General features: G+C 41.0%; 1 protein-coding gene across 2 annotated transcripts in view; it reads right to left on the bottom strand.

Moving 5' to 3' along the window:
* Positions 1-11,947, bottom strand: part of GARRE1 (granule associated Rac and RHOG effector 1) — a 95,217-nt gene extending 83,270 nt beyond the window's left edge. The window contains exon 1 of one of the 2 annotated variants that reach the window (XM_044987218.1): positions 11,870-11,947. The gene's annotated coding sequence lies outside the window, so the exon portion shown is untranslated. Of the gene's footprint in view, positions 1-11,133; positions 11,169-11,869 lie in introns of those variants that run through there. The other variant, XM_044987219.1, reaches the window with a different exon arrangement.
* Between the last annotated feature and the right edge of the window lie 1,589 nt (positions 11,948-13,536).

Below are 13,536 nucleotides of genomic sequence, written 5' to 3' on the forward strand. Positions count from 1 at the left end.
TTTGCCTCCAGGATTGAAGTATGTAGATTCCATTTAAGTACACATTCCTTTGTCCACATCTTGGACAAAACAGAGCATTTTTACTGGTAAGAAGTGTTATTTATCTACCTCAAACAAAAAAGTGTTTTAATAGTGCAAGAAAATAAAGTCTATACTATTAAAGTTCCTGGAAAATAGTTGTTCAGGATTGACAGAAAGCCTCGTATTCTATCTAGATTTTTATACCACACCCAGTATTGTACCCTGAAAGGCTTTGCCACAATTTATCTCTGTTTTAAACTTCTCAAATGTTAAATGAAGTGTAATCCTCTAGGGTCATAACAGAATAAAATGTTAACTATTGTGACAGGGCTGGGGGGACTCCATCCAGTGTGGGGCAAGTGTGCCCCGTCTCCCTTAGGGTGTAGGTGCGGAGCGTACGTAACCTGGATCTATGCCTCCGTACCCCGAGTCAATATACTCGCCCCTCTTAGCAGGGCAATGCAACCCAATGGCTGGAGTCAATAGATATGCCCCAGTCAGCAGGGCAGTAAGGCTTCCCAGACAAAGTCAAGGGATTCGCCCCAGTCAACAGGGTAATTAGGCTCAGTGGCCAGTCAATAGATTCACCCCTGTTAGCAGGGCAGTAAGGCCTGGTGGCCAACGTCAATATGTTTGCTCCTGTCCATGAAGTAGTAAGTACTAGTGGCCGCCACGCACAAAAAGGGTGGGGGAGCGGCAGGGGCTTGGGTAGGGGAGCTTGGGCCCTCCCTCTCCATTGGGCCCCAGCCCAGGAGTGGCAGGAGCACATGCCACTGAGTCAGTGTGGGGGGTCCAACCAAAACACACTGCCTCAAAATTCCAGTTCACTAACAGAGCCACAGTCTAATTCCCCTGGGCTGCTTCCTACTGTGGTTCTGGGAGTCTCTGCTGCCTCCGGGTTCCCTGGTCTGCACTGTCCCCGGCAACTCTGGACTCTGCAGGGCCTCTGTGGGTACCCTGGCGTTTACCTGAGTTGCAGCATTTCCAGCTCCCATGTCCTTGGGCTTCGGCTGATCCTTGGCTGGAGCCTGCGGCGTGCATCCTTCCTCTCCAGTGGTCAGCCCCAAATGAGCTGAGCTGCTCCCTTTTATACTAGTGCATTTGGAGCATGCCCAGTAGAGATGAGGGGACATGGCTTCCTCAGCCCACAATGTAGGGATAACCCCTCCCCATCCAGTGCGGGATGCGTGTGCCCCATCACAACTATGAATTGGCTATTTAGATACATTTTCTTCCCATAGCCTTCATACAAAGTCAGCTTCAACATCTCGGTAGATTTTGAAGAAAAAATGGATTTGAGAACTCCAGAAAACTTGAAGAGGGAGCAAGTGTTTTGTATAAAGGTCAGCAGGGCTTCCAACTGACCATTCTAGTCTGCCTCCCGTGAACACTGAGGCAACACAATCCATCTGGAAGAACTGGCAGAGATCAGTTTGAGAAAGAACTGCTTTTCATAATCAAAAAACAAAGAATCAGTCTTCCCATGCTACAAACTACAAGGCACCAGTGTCTGAATATTAGGTAACAACTGCCCTCCTTATATTTAAGGAGAAGGTCTCTGAAATACTATTGTTTCTATTTACAGAATTGCTAAAATAGGCATCCAGCTATACTCTAAGTGATCTTGACATAATGAACTTGCTACACATGTATTTTCAAGTTAACCCATCATAAATTCCTTTCCTCACCCCCACCCCATCAGACAATTCCCCACTCCTACAATTTCATTTCCCTATCATTTTCAAAAGCTTGAGAAAATAAGATGAGTCTTGCAACAAGCCCTGAAGGTCATCAGATGTGGACTATTTCAGGCCTAGTAATGTCTTATGAATTCAACAGGTTTGTCATTTACCCAAGATACCATGCAGTGCAAATAAATTACAACTTCTGTCAAGCCACCCCTCTGCTTGTCTCAAACCAATAATGTGCTAGAGTTTGCTCCATGAAAGAAATTTCAAGGTAAAACTAAACACTAGGAATAAGAATTAAGGTGTGCCAAGTATGCTACAATGCACCACCAGCCACCTCATGCAATGTTATGCAGTACTTTAACAAATACTCTCACATACATCTCTCAGCAGAATACTTAGGCCTGGTTCTCCATTTTCAAGTTCACAAGTATAACTGTGCCAATCAAGATGTGATTTAGTTATACTGGTATGACACACTGTACCCCAAGTAATATCCTGTATCCTTTATTCACCACTTTTATATGGTTATGATCTATGTTGTACATAGTATGCCTTGTGAGGCATCATTTGAAAAGTCATTACCTGATTAACATCACTGTCATGTTAAAATGTGTGCATCAACATTGTATATGGAGTTATGAGATTTTGCTATATGTTTGTTGCATATACACATCAGTTTATACCTGTATAATGCACCTTTATGCAATATAACTGCATCTATACTAGTGAGAATTGTACTCCTTTAACTATATTGGTATAGTGAACGCTGTGCAACTTTCAGATGTACACAAAGCCTCACTCTGTAGCCTACCATAACTACTTGTATTTTCTCATGTTTATCATGTAAGTTAACAGGGATAACAAAAGGAGACCAGTACAGCAGATACACAATTTTCTCACTCCAAAACAAAGTAAGAGGAGGCAATCAGGTGGACAAGACACATTTACTTCCCAGAGAGAAAAGAAACTTTTGAAAAACAAATGCCCTGTGTCTGCTAAAGCACTTCAAAACAGAATATGGATTTACTACTTCCTGTTGACAGTTATGTTTTAAAATATTAAATTTTAAATACTGTATTTAATTATGTGTGTCTATGTAGAATCTTCTTCTTTGTAATTTTACACCAATGGCTTGGAAAAAATGTATGTTTTCTAAGTCCCCATAAGTCACGTGTATTACCTTTCATTAGTACTGCATTTGTAACTGCAACAGCTTTTACAAAGAAAGTTTGTTTGTTTGTTTCTAAGAAACTGGCAAGCAAAATGTCAGTGGCAACAAAAATGTAACAGTAAAGAAAGCAGCAGCTAACGGATGGTTGCAATCTAGACTAAAAATCATAATTAATTAGTATACAACTTTCCCCCATACAGAAAAAGAAGTTTGGCTTTTAACATGAAACAACTGTGGCAACATCGTCTCCCAGTCAGACCAGCATCAGACAGACTGGCCCTCTCTGTATCAGTGGTTCTCAAACTTGTAGTCCATTAAGAGCTTTTTGGTGAGACATAGATAAGAAGATTTCAAAACATAAGGGAACGCAGATCCATAAGAGGATCTCTCTTCCATCAAGTTGCCCGCAAAATGAGAAAACACTACTCTAAACTAAAAACAATGAGTAGGAGGGTGGGAAGAGGGGACTCTATGGAGAACTCCACATTTTTGCATACCAAAGGCTGAAGTGGTGAGCAAAGTCACCAACAAAAGAAACTTAAAACTGGCAAGATTTCACACCTTTGTATTGTACTTAAACAATCAAATGAAGCAGCACTGCCACATGCTAATTTAAAGATGTGTGCACAGAAATGGACTAGCATAGCTTTATTTAAAGTATTTGAAAATGCATTAACTTGCCATAAAAGTCAAGCTCTAGAACTGACACACTGCCATTTCCAAGATCCAAATTCTGTTTAACCGATTAATAGATTTCAAAGCCAGAAGGGACCTGCATGTTGCAGTCCATTACATTTCACCCATTTATCTACGTATTGATCCAAGTAACTTATGTTTGACTAAAGCATACCTTCCAGAAGGGCATCCAGAGTTGACCTGAAGTCATCAAGAGATTTCTAGGCCTAGTCTTTAAACATCAGGTCAGAAGGAGCTCAGAATGTGCACTCCTGAGGTGGCAGGAACACCTCGTGTTGTTCAAACAACCACCCTTACAATCTGAAGGGAACCCATCCAGCCCTCAGCTGAAAATATGGTCACCGTGGTATGGAGAGATGAGTGAAGTAAAGAGAACCTCTGGTACCTCTCTAAGAGATGTGCAGAGGATACATAATTAGAGGGTGAATCACATTCTAGTAAACAGTTATCTAACTGACCACATGCATAGTTTAATCAAATATCATAAAAATATAAACCATTCCAGAAAATGAATTGGAAAAAAATTCTTCAAAGGAAAAAATACACTGTCTTTTCCCAAAATGATCTCACTAAATCTTGTGTGTTGACTACAGATTTACTCTATCATACCTATCCGTCACCACAAAAATGTGACATTCCTATACAAAAACAAAATATGTATCATTAGTGGTTTTGAACAGATTTCACATCCAGTAACATCTGCAGAGCAATAGATTTCACTTAACCAGACCTAAATCTTTTTAACCACAAAACCAAGCAATAGATTAATTTCAAAATAGCACAGGTCAAATGTACTACCTTTCCACAATGATAAAAATAATAACTGCTTATGAACAAAGATTACCATACTAGATTACTTCCTGCCCCCAAATCCCTCAATTGCTATTTCACTCTGAAGATTAAATATGATATGAAAAAATTAGACATTCTACTTAGTATTGGTAATATGAATTAGAAGACACGCAAGAGCTTCCAAATTGATTCATGCTAAATTCAAATCTACTTCAACTTTTAAATTATGTTTCATAATTTTGTACCAAGTTTGCTAATTACCCAATTTTTGTTTTGTTTTGTTTTTGTTTTTAAACAACTGACTCTTTCTATACAGTCATACCCCACTTTGGGCCCGAAACTGAGTCAAAGTGCTGAATTTGACATTACGATTTGTTGTCCTGGAAATGATTGGAATGTTTAAATAAACAGGATAAAAACTGAATAACTCATGAGGATGATTTTAGTTGTCTACAAGGAACTGAATTAAGGTAGCAGAGAATTGTATACGTTATGAGGTTTTACATCAAAAATGTAAAAGTCAACAAGTACTTGTTTACATGAAAATAATCTAGGTAATAATGGTATTTCCCTCCTTGGAAAATAAATTGATTTTTACAGAATCGGCATATCACCAAGCTCTATTGTGTGCAGGTCTTACATAGCAGTTAACATGGAGAGTTGGGGAAAGGATTGCTGTGAATGTATTAAAATAAGTGTAAGTTTTTATCTTTGCCTAAAGGGGGACACTATTTTTAGAGTGTTAAATTAATCTTTCCACACTGTATTAAGGAACTTGCCTATGTTGCCTGTTTGTAAAGGTCTGCTTCTTATAAAGAAGCAACAAAATGGCTCACATAAGCTTATGGCTACTTAAAAAGTAGCAAAAGTTGCTGCTTGTCCAAATGGTTCATCAAAAGTATATTGGTTGGAATTATGATCATAGGCAGTAGATAATTTATCCTGAAGCCATGAAACACGCAGTCATCTTTTTGGACCATGAAGATGAAGGGGATTAGAGACCTCAGAAATTCAGCCACAGGTTTTCAAGGAACATGTGATCTGGACACTGAGGGGTTTTGCCTTATTTCTCTCCGGAGGATACTTTCATGCTTTTTTACTCTCTGCCTATATCCTTTCTGAGACCATATCTGCAGGATCTACAATCTGTATTGATGGAGCAGGAGCTTGCCTAACTCAAGAAGAAAAATCCCACAAAGCCACTGATCTGATATTGCACACTGCAGGTCTGGGCCTGCTTCAGAGGAATTTGCCTTCATCCCAGTAAGTCTTGGGAAATTCTTGATACCATCCAAAACGACAGGCAGCACCAGGGTAATATGCTCACAGTGAGATACCCTACCTAACAAGCATGAACCACATTCTCTGACAGCTTTGGTTTCGGAATGGATTCAAGATCCAGTGCACTGGAATAATTTAACTAAAGTGACTGTAGCATGAATCATAGTAGCGAGGTCCTCATTGAAAAGAAAAAGGTCACAATGGGTCTTTTTACCCTCCTCCTACCTTTTGGCCATCAGATGAAAACTTTAATATTCCATGACTCCCTTTAAAAAGTCCACCCTGAAACTCAGCCTGTTAGAACAGAACATTAAAGGGGCACATCATTTTGATAAGAGAAAGACAAGCTTCCCTTACGACATGTTTGGAAAAGATTTAAACAAAAGCAGGATTCTGCTCTTCTATTTCCACATTATACCAAAATGTTTAAGATTCAACCAACCCCCAGGGAATATTATTCAATCACACTGTATCACTTCATGCTGGGCATTGAGCACAATCCTGATTTACAAAGCAAAAGTAATTACTACAGTGCTGGAATTGGAAGTTCAATCAACATTCTTCTACCCAAAAAACAGCTAATGTGTTAAAAAAGTTTTAGTTAAAAATCTCCACTATATTGTCAGGAAAGAACAAAAACAACATAGCCAAGACCTGAAAAAAAATTCAAGGAGAGCCTGTTTTGGTCCTAAATTATCCGAATTCTCCATATAATCTGTATTCTCTAGATGTGTTTACAAAATGGAGGAAGATTAGAATTACACAAATAGCACAGTGAAAAGTGACCAGAGGAAATGGTGAAAAACTTAGGGAAAGACAGTTATACTTATCCAAAAACCACTAGAAAAATCCAACAAGCAAGTGAAAAAGCAAGAAACAAAAGATGGCAGGGGAGGATTATGTCCCTATTCCAAGACAATAAAAATGTTGCTAAGATTTAGCTAACATTAAAATACTTACCACTAATTTCAGAGGGAAATACTACCTTAAAAGAATGATTTAGTTTTAAAAAGTAATTAGAAAGACAAGAAAAGGTTACAATTTAAGAGTACATTTTAGCACATCTTTCCAATGAGTCATCTTAAAAAGTTTCCTTGTACATTTTTGCTATTATGTAAAGTATTATTAGTATGAATGGGCATACCCTAAGCTTACAGGAAAAAGGTGAAAGTAAACATTTTAAGAGCACCAAACAGATACAAAGAATTCTTCAAAACATTTTTAAATAAATACAGTATTAGGCAAAAAGAGATATTTTCAGCAAATGCTATGTTCCCTTTTGTGGACTTCCCTTAGCAAGGACAGATTTTTTATTTCTCCTTCTCCAAACATAAGCCGCAGTATATCACATCTCATTTAGCTGAAGGTACACATCCACAACTGCTCAATTCAGTTTGTAATTAGATGTACTACTGGATTCCTCACTGATATTAAGATCTCATATAGTTGCATCTGTGAGCTATCATCTCATACTAGTTACAAGATTCCATCCCACCCTGATGATTTCCAATATTTTAAATCCAATATTTTAAAAAGTCTGATAAAAAAAATGTTCACTATGCCTTCTATAAAGATACATATTTAAAAAAACAAAAACCAAAACAAACAAAGAACATCCTACCAAAACAAGACAATGCACACACTTTTTCCTTTGGGGAGATAAGGGAATAAAAACATGTGACAGATGTTACTCACGTCACTTAATGCAATATTGGATGGCAGTCAGATAATATAAGTGATGAGCGCATCATACGAACCTATATAGAATAGAATCTAAAATTCAAACATACTGACTACACCATCTTTGTTGTTTTAATCAGTGCAGTTTAACAGATGCTTATTCTGATAAGCAATCCCATGTGTCACCTGATTGCAGCCTGTGTACCAGCTTGAAAATCTCTGTCCTACAACATAACAAATCTTGTTTAGAGTGTTAGAAGTCCTACATTTGGCCTGTTATTCCCACCCCATATACACAGATACTAATCTTTTATTCCTATATACAGATTTTAGCAGTTCTTCAGCAACACACACATTAGTCCATATGCCTCTTTATGGCCTTCTCTTTCCGTTCTTTCACTTCTGAACACTCTCCCTAGATATCTCCTGTTCTCATTCTCCTTCTCCTCTCTCTTTTTCTATCCTAAGGCTGCTGCAATCCAGGACTTTGGAAGCCCACAACTTGCACTGTGCAAGGTTTTATAACCTTGAAACAACTGCACATAATAGGATATTCACCCCAATTTTTCTTAGACTACTCAAAGCATCAGTTCTTATTGAAGAAAAAAGAATAAAACAAAAAACTCATATAGCTAAGCCAAGCCTTTTCTTAGATATGACGATACAAAACACTGTTTGAAAATGTTCCCAAGAAGTGGAAATACCTCATTTTTAAACACCAAGACATTGTGACCAATTTGCTTCAAATTTCACAGAAAAATTCAAATCTGATAAATTGCCATGTGGACATTTAAGATGAATTGGTTTTGTTTTGGCAAAGTCAGAGCGGGTGGTCAAAAAGAACTCCCCAGAAAGACAGAGACTAGCATCTCTCAACAATGATTCAAACATCACTTGGCATTTGTGGACAGAAGCATTGTGCACATATTTTTTCTACTAGTCGCTTTAGAAAAATAAGGCAATTGGTAAAGAGTCTCTTATAACATAAGGCTATTAAAATGCATTTCTATACTCATCCAATCATGAAATTATCCGAAAGTATACAAACAACAGAAGATTAAAAAACAAAGGACCAATAAAACAAGGCAATTGTTAACTTCTTGTGAACCTGGAGAACACCTCCATCTGGCAAATTCTACAATGGCTAAACTTATACTAAGCAGAGTTTTTGAGTTTATACAGCACTGTCGGCAATCTAGACATACCATCTTGTTCTGCAAGAGCTGATGTTATCACAAGCTAGATTTTGTAAAGTCTAATCAGGTCAGTTGCCCTCTGAACCAGCCCCAGCATGTTGTTTTGTAATGGAGTTAAACATGCTGCTGTAAAAGTCATCTTTCAGATGAGACATAAAACCAAGGTCCTGACCCCCTGTGTAGTTATTAATGGTCTCCTGGCACTCTTCATAAAAGCTGGGGTAGGGTCCTGGCTAACATCTAACTCTAGTATAACATTCTACTTACCTATGATTACCCCTGCAGTTACAATGAGAAGATACTCTCCACTTCCTGTTCTAAACTGTCATGTAGTATTGTTGTTCATTGTTAAAGAGTTCCACATTTCATCTGAGAACTGCATTTCAGGGGTGCATTAATTTATCTGAGCGTATAGTTTGTTAAGTACTTAGAGACCCTTTGGAATAAAAGGAGCTTTACATAAGTGAGATAGTATTAGTAATGATAAGGTGTAGGTCTTAGGGACAGGAAAGCACACTATCATCCCATAATCTGCTGTCAGTAACAGTATTCCAGGTGCCATCATTATACCCCTCCCACTGCACCAAGAACCACCATGAAAAATGAACTTTCAAGTCTTCTGCCACATTGCTTTGGGGTGGCAATTTCCCCACATGAGCAACTATATGGATCATATTTTTCCATAGGACATCATATTTTATCAGAGACAAGGGACACTACAGAAAGATACAATCACTACAACCCGTAAAGGGATGCGTACACATGCATCTACCTTACAGGACAGGAAAATGTGTTTCCCTTAGTTTTGCAAAAGAGGAAAATTGATGATTATAGAGGTGCATTGAGTGGGAAGGAAGAAAAGGTGGTTAAGAATGATGGACATTGGGGAAAAAGTGAAAGAAAAGAGAGCTGGAGTGTAGTGAGACCAGAAGAGAAAAGGATAAGGAAGATTAGAAGAATATGGCATAAGGCAGTGGCTCTCTACCTTTCCAGACAACTTTACCCTTTTCAGGAGTGTGATTTGTCATGCATACCCCCAGGGCTGGCTCCAGGCACCAGCCCAGCAAGCAGATGCTTGGGGCGGCCAAAGGGAGAGGGCGGCACGTTGGGCTCTTCGGCAACAATTCGGAAGCTGGTCCTTCACTCCAAGAGGGACCGAGGGACCCACCGCCGAATTGCTGCCAAAGAAGAAAGCGGCGCGGTGGAACTGCCGCCAATCGCGATCGCGGCTTCCCCCCCCCACCGCTTGGGGTGGCAAAAACCCTGGAGTCAGCCCTGCGTACCCCAAGTTTCACCTCATTTAAAAACTGGTTGTTTACAAAATCAGACATAAAAATACAAAAGTGTCACCGCACACTATTACTGAAAAGTTGCTTACTTTCTCATTTTTGCCATATAATTATAAAATAAATCAATTGGAATATAAATATTGTACTTACATCTCAGAGTATAGTATATAGAGCAGTATAAACAAGTCATTGTATGAAATTTTAGTTTGTACTGACTTCAGTAGTGCTTTTTATATAGCTTGTTGTAAAATTAGGCAAATATCTAGATGAGTTGTTGTACCCCCTGGAACATCTCTGTGTACCCCCCCCCCAAGGATACACGTATCCCTGGTTGAGAACCATTGATATAAGGCATTAAGGAAGGTTGCAGGTGAGTAAACAAATGGTTTCAGCATGTAAATTTAGAATTTTTTAAAAATACAGCTTATATCAGTTATTTAAGCATTACTTTGGGATTATTAAACAATTGACCAAAACTTCTGAACCTCAAAAAAAATGGTTTTGGCTAACCCGGTATATATTATTTCTAATTTTCCTCACACCTGTGCACTTCCTGGTTCTGAATCAGAAATAACAAAATATCAGTAGGAAAGGTTGATGTCTCAGTATTTCTGGCCTTACCAGAAGTACCGGAAAATACACAGGAAAGCTTGTTCCTTAACTGTCTACCATTCGTTTATATCACACCCATGACCAGAATATCCAAACATCTACAGATGCAAAGTTCCTCTAGAAAAAATAAATAAAAAAATAAAAATAATAATAAAATAAAGGCTGGTTCATACTTGTGACTAGGATGTAAAAGAGTCTCAACATCTAAACCAACAACTATATGTTACATTTATATCTAGATATATTATCAATTCTTCATTTAAAGTACATAACTACCACACAGCAAGACTTTCTCAAACTGATACAATCTGAGTGAGGAAAACTGAAAAGGCACCATTAACACACTAGATCCAAAATCTTAAATCATGAATAAAACTCATGCAAGTCGATATAAATTTAGCAAACTACGACAGTCAGTACTGAGATATTGTTATAGGTACTTCAGAAAAGCTTTAGCTACACATAATGAGTTATTAATGTATTTAGAATTTTGCTGCTCATAAGAGACATAGCTCCTTTCTGTGATTAAAGACAGCACCAGCTAGTACCATACAAAATAATATAATGTAAGACGCTGACTAAAACTGCAGTCAACAGAGTGGTCACAATTTCACTCCTTTTTACGTGTACAAGGCTGGAGATAAGAGGGTTTATAAAACCATAGAAGGCTGGTGCCTGCATGAGCTAAGAATCCCTCTGCCTACATTGTTCTGTATCATGTTTTCCCCTCTCTCGGGGAGGCTGACTCCAGTGAGTGAGATTAGAGAAGGCCTCTCTAGAGCCTGGCAGCGGCAGCTCTCACATTCACTCACTCTCACAGAGAGTATTTCAGGGCGGGTCACTATTTAGCAGGAAGGTGCACTGGAATTCCCGCAGGCGCAGTCTCTGCCGGTTTCACCCGAAACTCTCACACGCAGGTCACCAGCCGTGGGGGGGTGTATATGGCGCCCCGGCCCCTTCGCTGCACCCCAATCCCTCCTCTTCCCTCCCCGCACCCGCAAGGGGCCGGCCGTCAGCACCCCCCCTCTGACGGAGGGGCTCAACCCACAGGGGCCCCGGGGCGTTCCAGCCTCTCCCTAGGGGCTTCCCCTGCCCGGCGCTACCTCCCGAGGGGCTTCCCCTAACCTCCCAGCCCCTCCGGAGAGGCTCCTCACAGCCCCCCCCCATAGGCGCCCCTTCCCAGCCAGGGGGCGCCCCGCCACCCCCCGGGCGATTACTCCCTTAAGGGGCTCTCCCCTCATGGCCGGGCGGGGGGGTTAATGCTGCCCTGCCCCTGCCATCCCCCGGTCTCGCGCCCCACCAGGGCCCCCGCCAGCCGAGCCGTGGGGCTGCTGCCTCCCCCGGGCGCCGCCGCCGCCGCGGGAGGCGGGGAGGAGACAGCTAAGCCCGCGGGCCGGGGCCGGGCCCGGGCCAGGGGGGACGGGCGTACCGCTCGCTCACCTGCCTGCCTGCCTCGGCCAGTCACCCCCTCACGGCACAGCACGGCCAGCAGCCCCGCTCTGTGTACTCCGGAAACGGCGGCTCCTCAGCCGGGCGCCGGGGGGAGGGACCAGGCAGAGCGGGGCGGGGAAGAGCCGGGGAGTGACAGGGGTGGGGAGGGGAAGAGAAAGGGGGGCCGGGGCTGTGGGGAGATGGGGAAGGCAGCAAGGGGGCAGAGAGGGGAGATGGGGCTAATGGGAGGAGAGGAAGAATGAGGAGCCAGGGTGGGGAGAGAGGGGAAAGCACAGAGGCTGGGAAGGGGGAGTCTAGCTTCATCCCCCTCTCCTATCTCTCCCCCAATCTTTCTCCTTTCCAACACCTCTTTCCCGCTCCCCCTAGCTCTTTCCATCTCCTCAGGAGAGGGCACTATGGGACCGGCCTGACCAGAGAGTGCACCCAGTTAAGCACCCCATGCAGAGCCCCCTGAAGTGTCCAGGCCTTAAGAGTATTGCACTGAAGTGTCCAGAGAACAGGATGGGTGCTGCAGGGATGTCCCAGGAGAAGAATGAATTCGAGAAATGAACTTCAAAGGCACTTTAGGAGAAACAGGTGATGTGGGGAAGGGTGTGTGTTGTGATGCTGGGAAGCTTAGGTTGTTAAAACTCAATATAGAAAGAGAGGAGGGAAAGAAATTAGTGAATATATTGTAGCTGCATAAGCCATTAATGAGATTTGCTGCTTTGATATGTAATAGTTAAGTTGGATGAGTTTCCTTCCTTAGTGCAGAAATTATTATTATTTTATGATGGAGGTCTTTAACTATTCCTGTCCACAATTTTGTTAAAAAGGTTGACTAAAAGAACATGATAAAATTCAACATCATTGTTAAATGATATTAGACTGTAATTAGAGAACTTTCAGTGCAGCATATCTGCAAAGTGCTTATGATGTATTTACTAGTGGTTTTATGCACTCTTCAGGAAATGTTTGAAGTGTGGTGTCTTCAGGGCAGGAGTTTAAACAAATTTATTAACACACAATTTGGATATTGCTGTAGAGTTCATGTCTGTACAGGAACCTTGGTTGCAGAAAGTAATGGATTTTCAAATCCAGGAATACTCCTTTGTAGGGAAAGTAGGATTAATGAAAGGGGAGGAGTAATGTGTTGGGGTTTTTTAAATGATATGGGGTATTAATTTGGAAAGTGAACAGGAGTGTAATGCAGTCACAGAATAGGCAGGTGGAAGTTGGATTAAAAAGTAACATTTATATAGTCCTAGTAGAGTAGTGAAAGAACTCTTAGCCTGGGGAGAGCCAAATGTTTTGATCCAAGGGCCTAAAAGTCTGATGGGCTTTCATTAACTCAGAACAAACTCTCAAATGAATGTTTTGGAGAAGATAGTAGCAGAATGAAATTAACAAGAATTTACATCAATTTCTGCTGCTAATCAGAACCCTGTAGGAAGCCTGGTAGAAATCCCTAGAGCCACTTGCTTCTCAACAATTGATGGAGGCTGAAGGACTGAGCTTCTAATAAGAGCTTGCTGTGCCCTTTTCACATGTTCCATATCTGCCTCTTGCTAGTAAATTTAGTCTTCGAACTAGTAGGTCTCTTGGGAAATTTTCAAGTTCTATGACCATGGCAAGTGGGCCAGATGCAACCAGGGAAGAGATATCTGGAGCACAGC

The sequence above is a fragment of the Mauremys mutica genome, chromosome 14, assembly GCF_020497125.1.
Source record: "Mauremys mutica isolate MM-2020 ecotype Southern chromosome 14, ASM2049712v1, whole genome shotgun sequence".
NCBI classification, from domain to species: Eukaryota; Metazoa; Chordata; order Testudines; family Geoemydidae; genus Mauremys; species Mauremys mutica.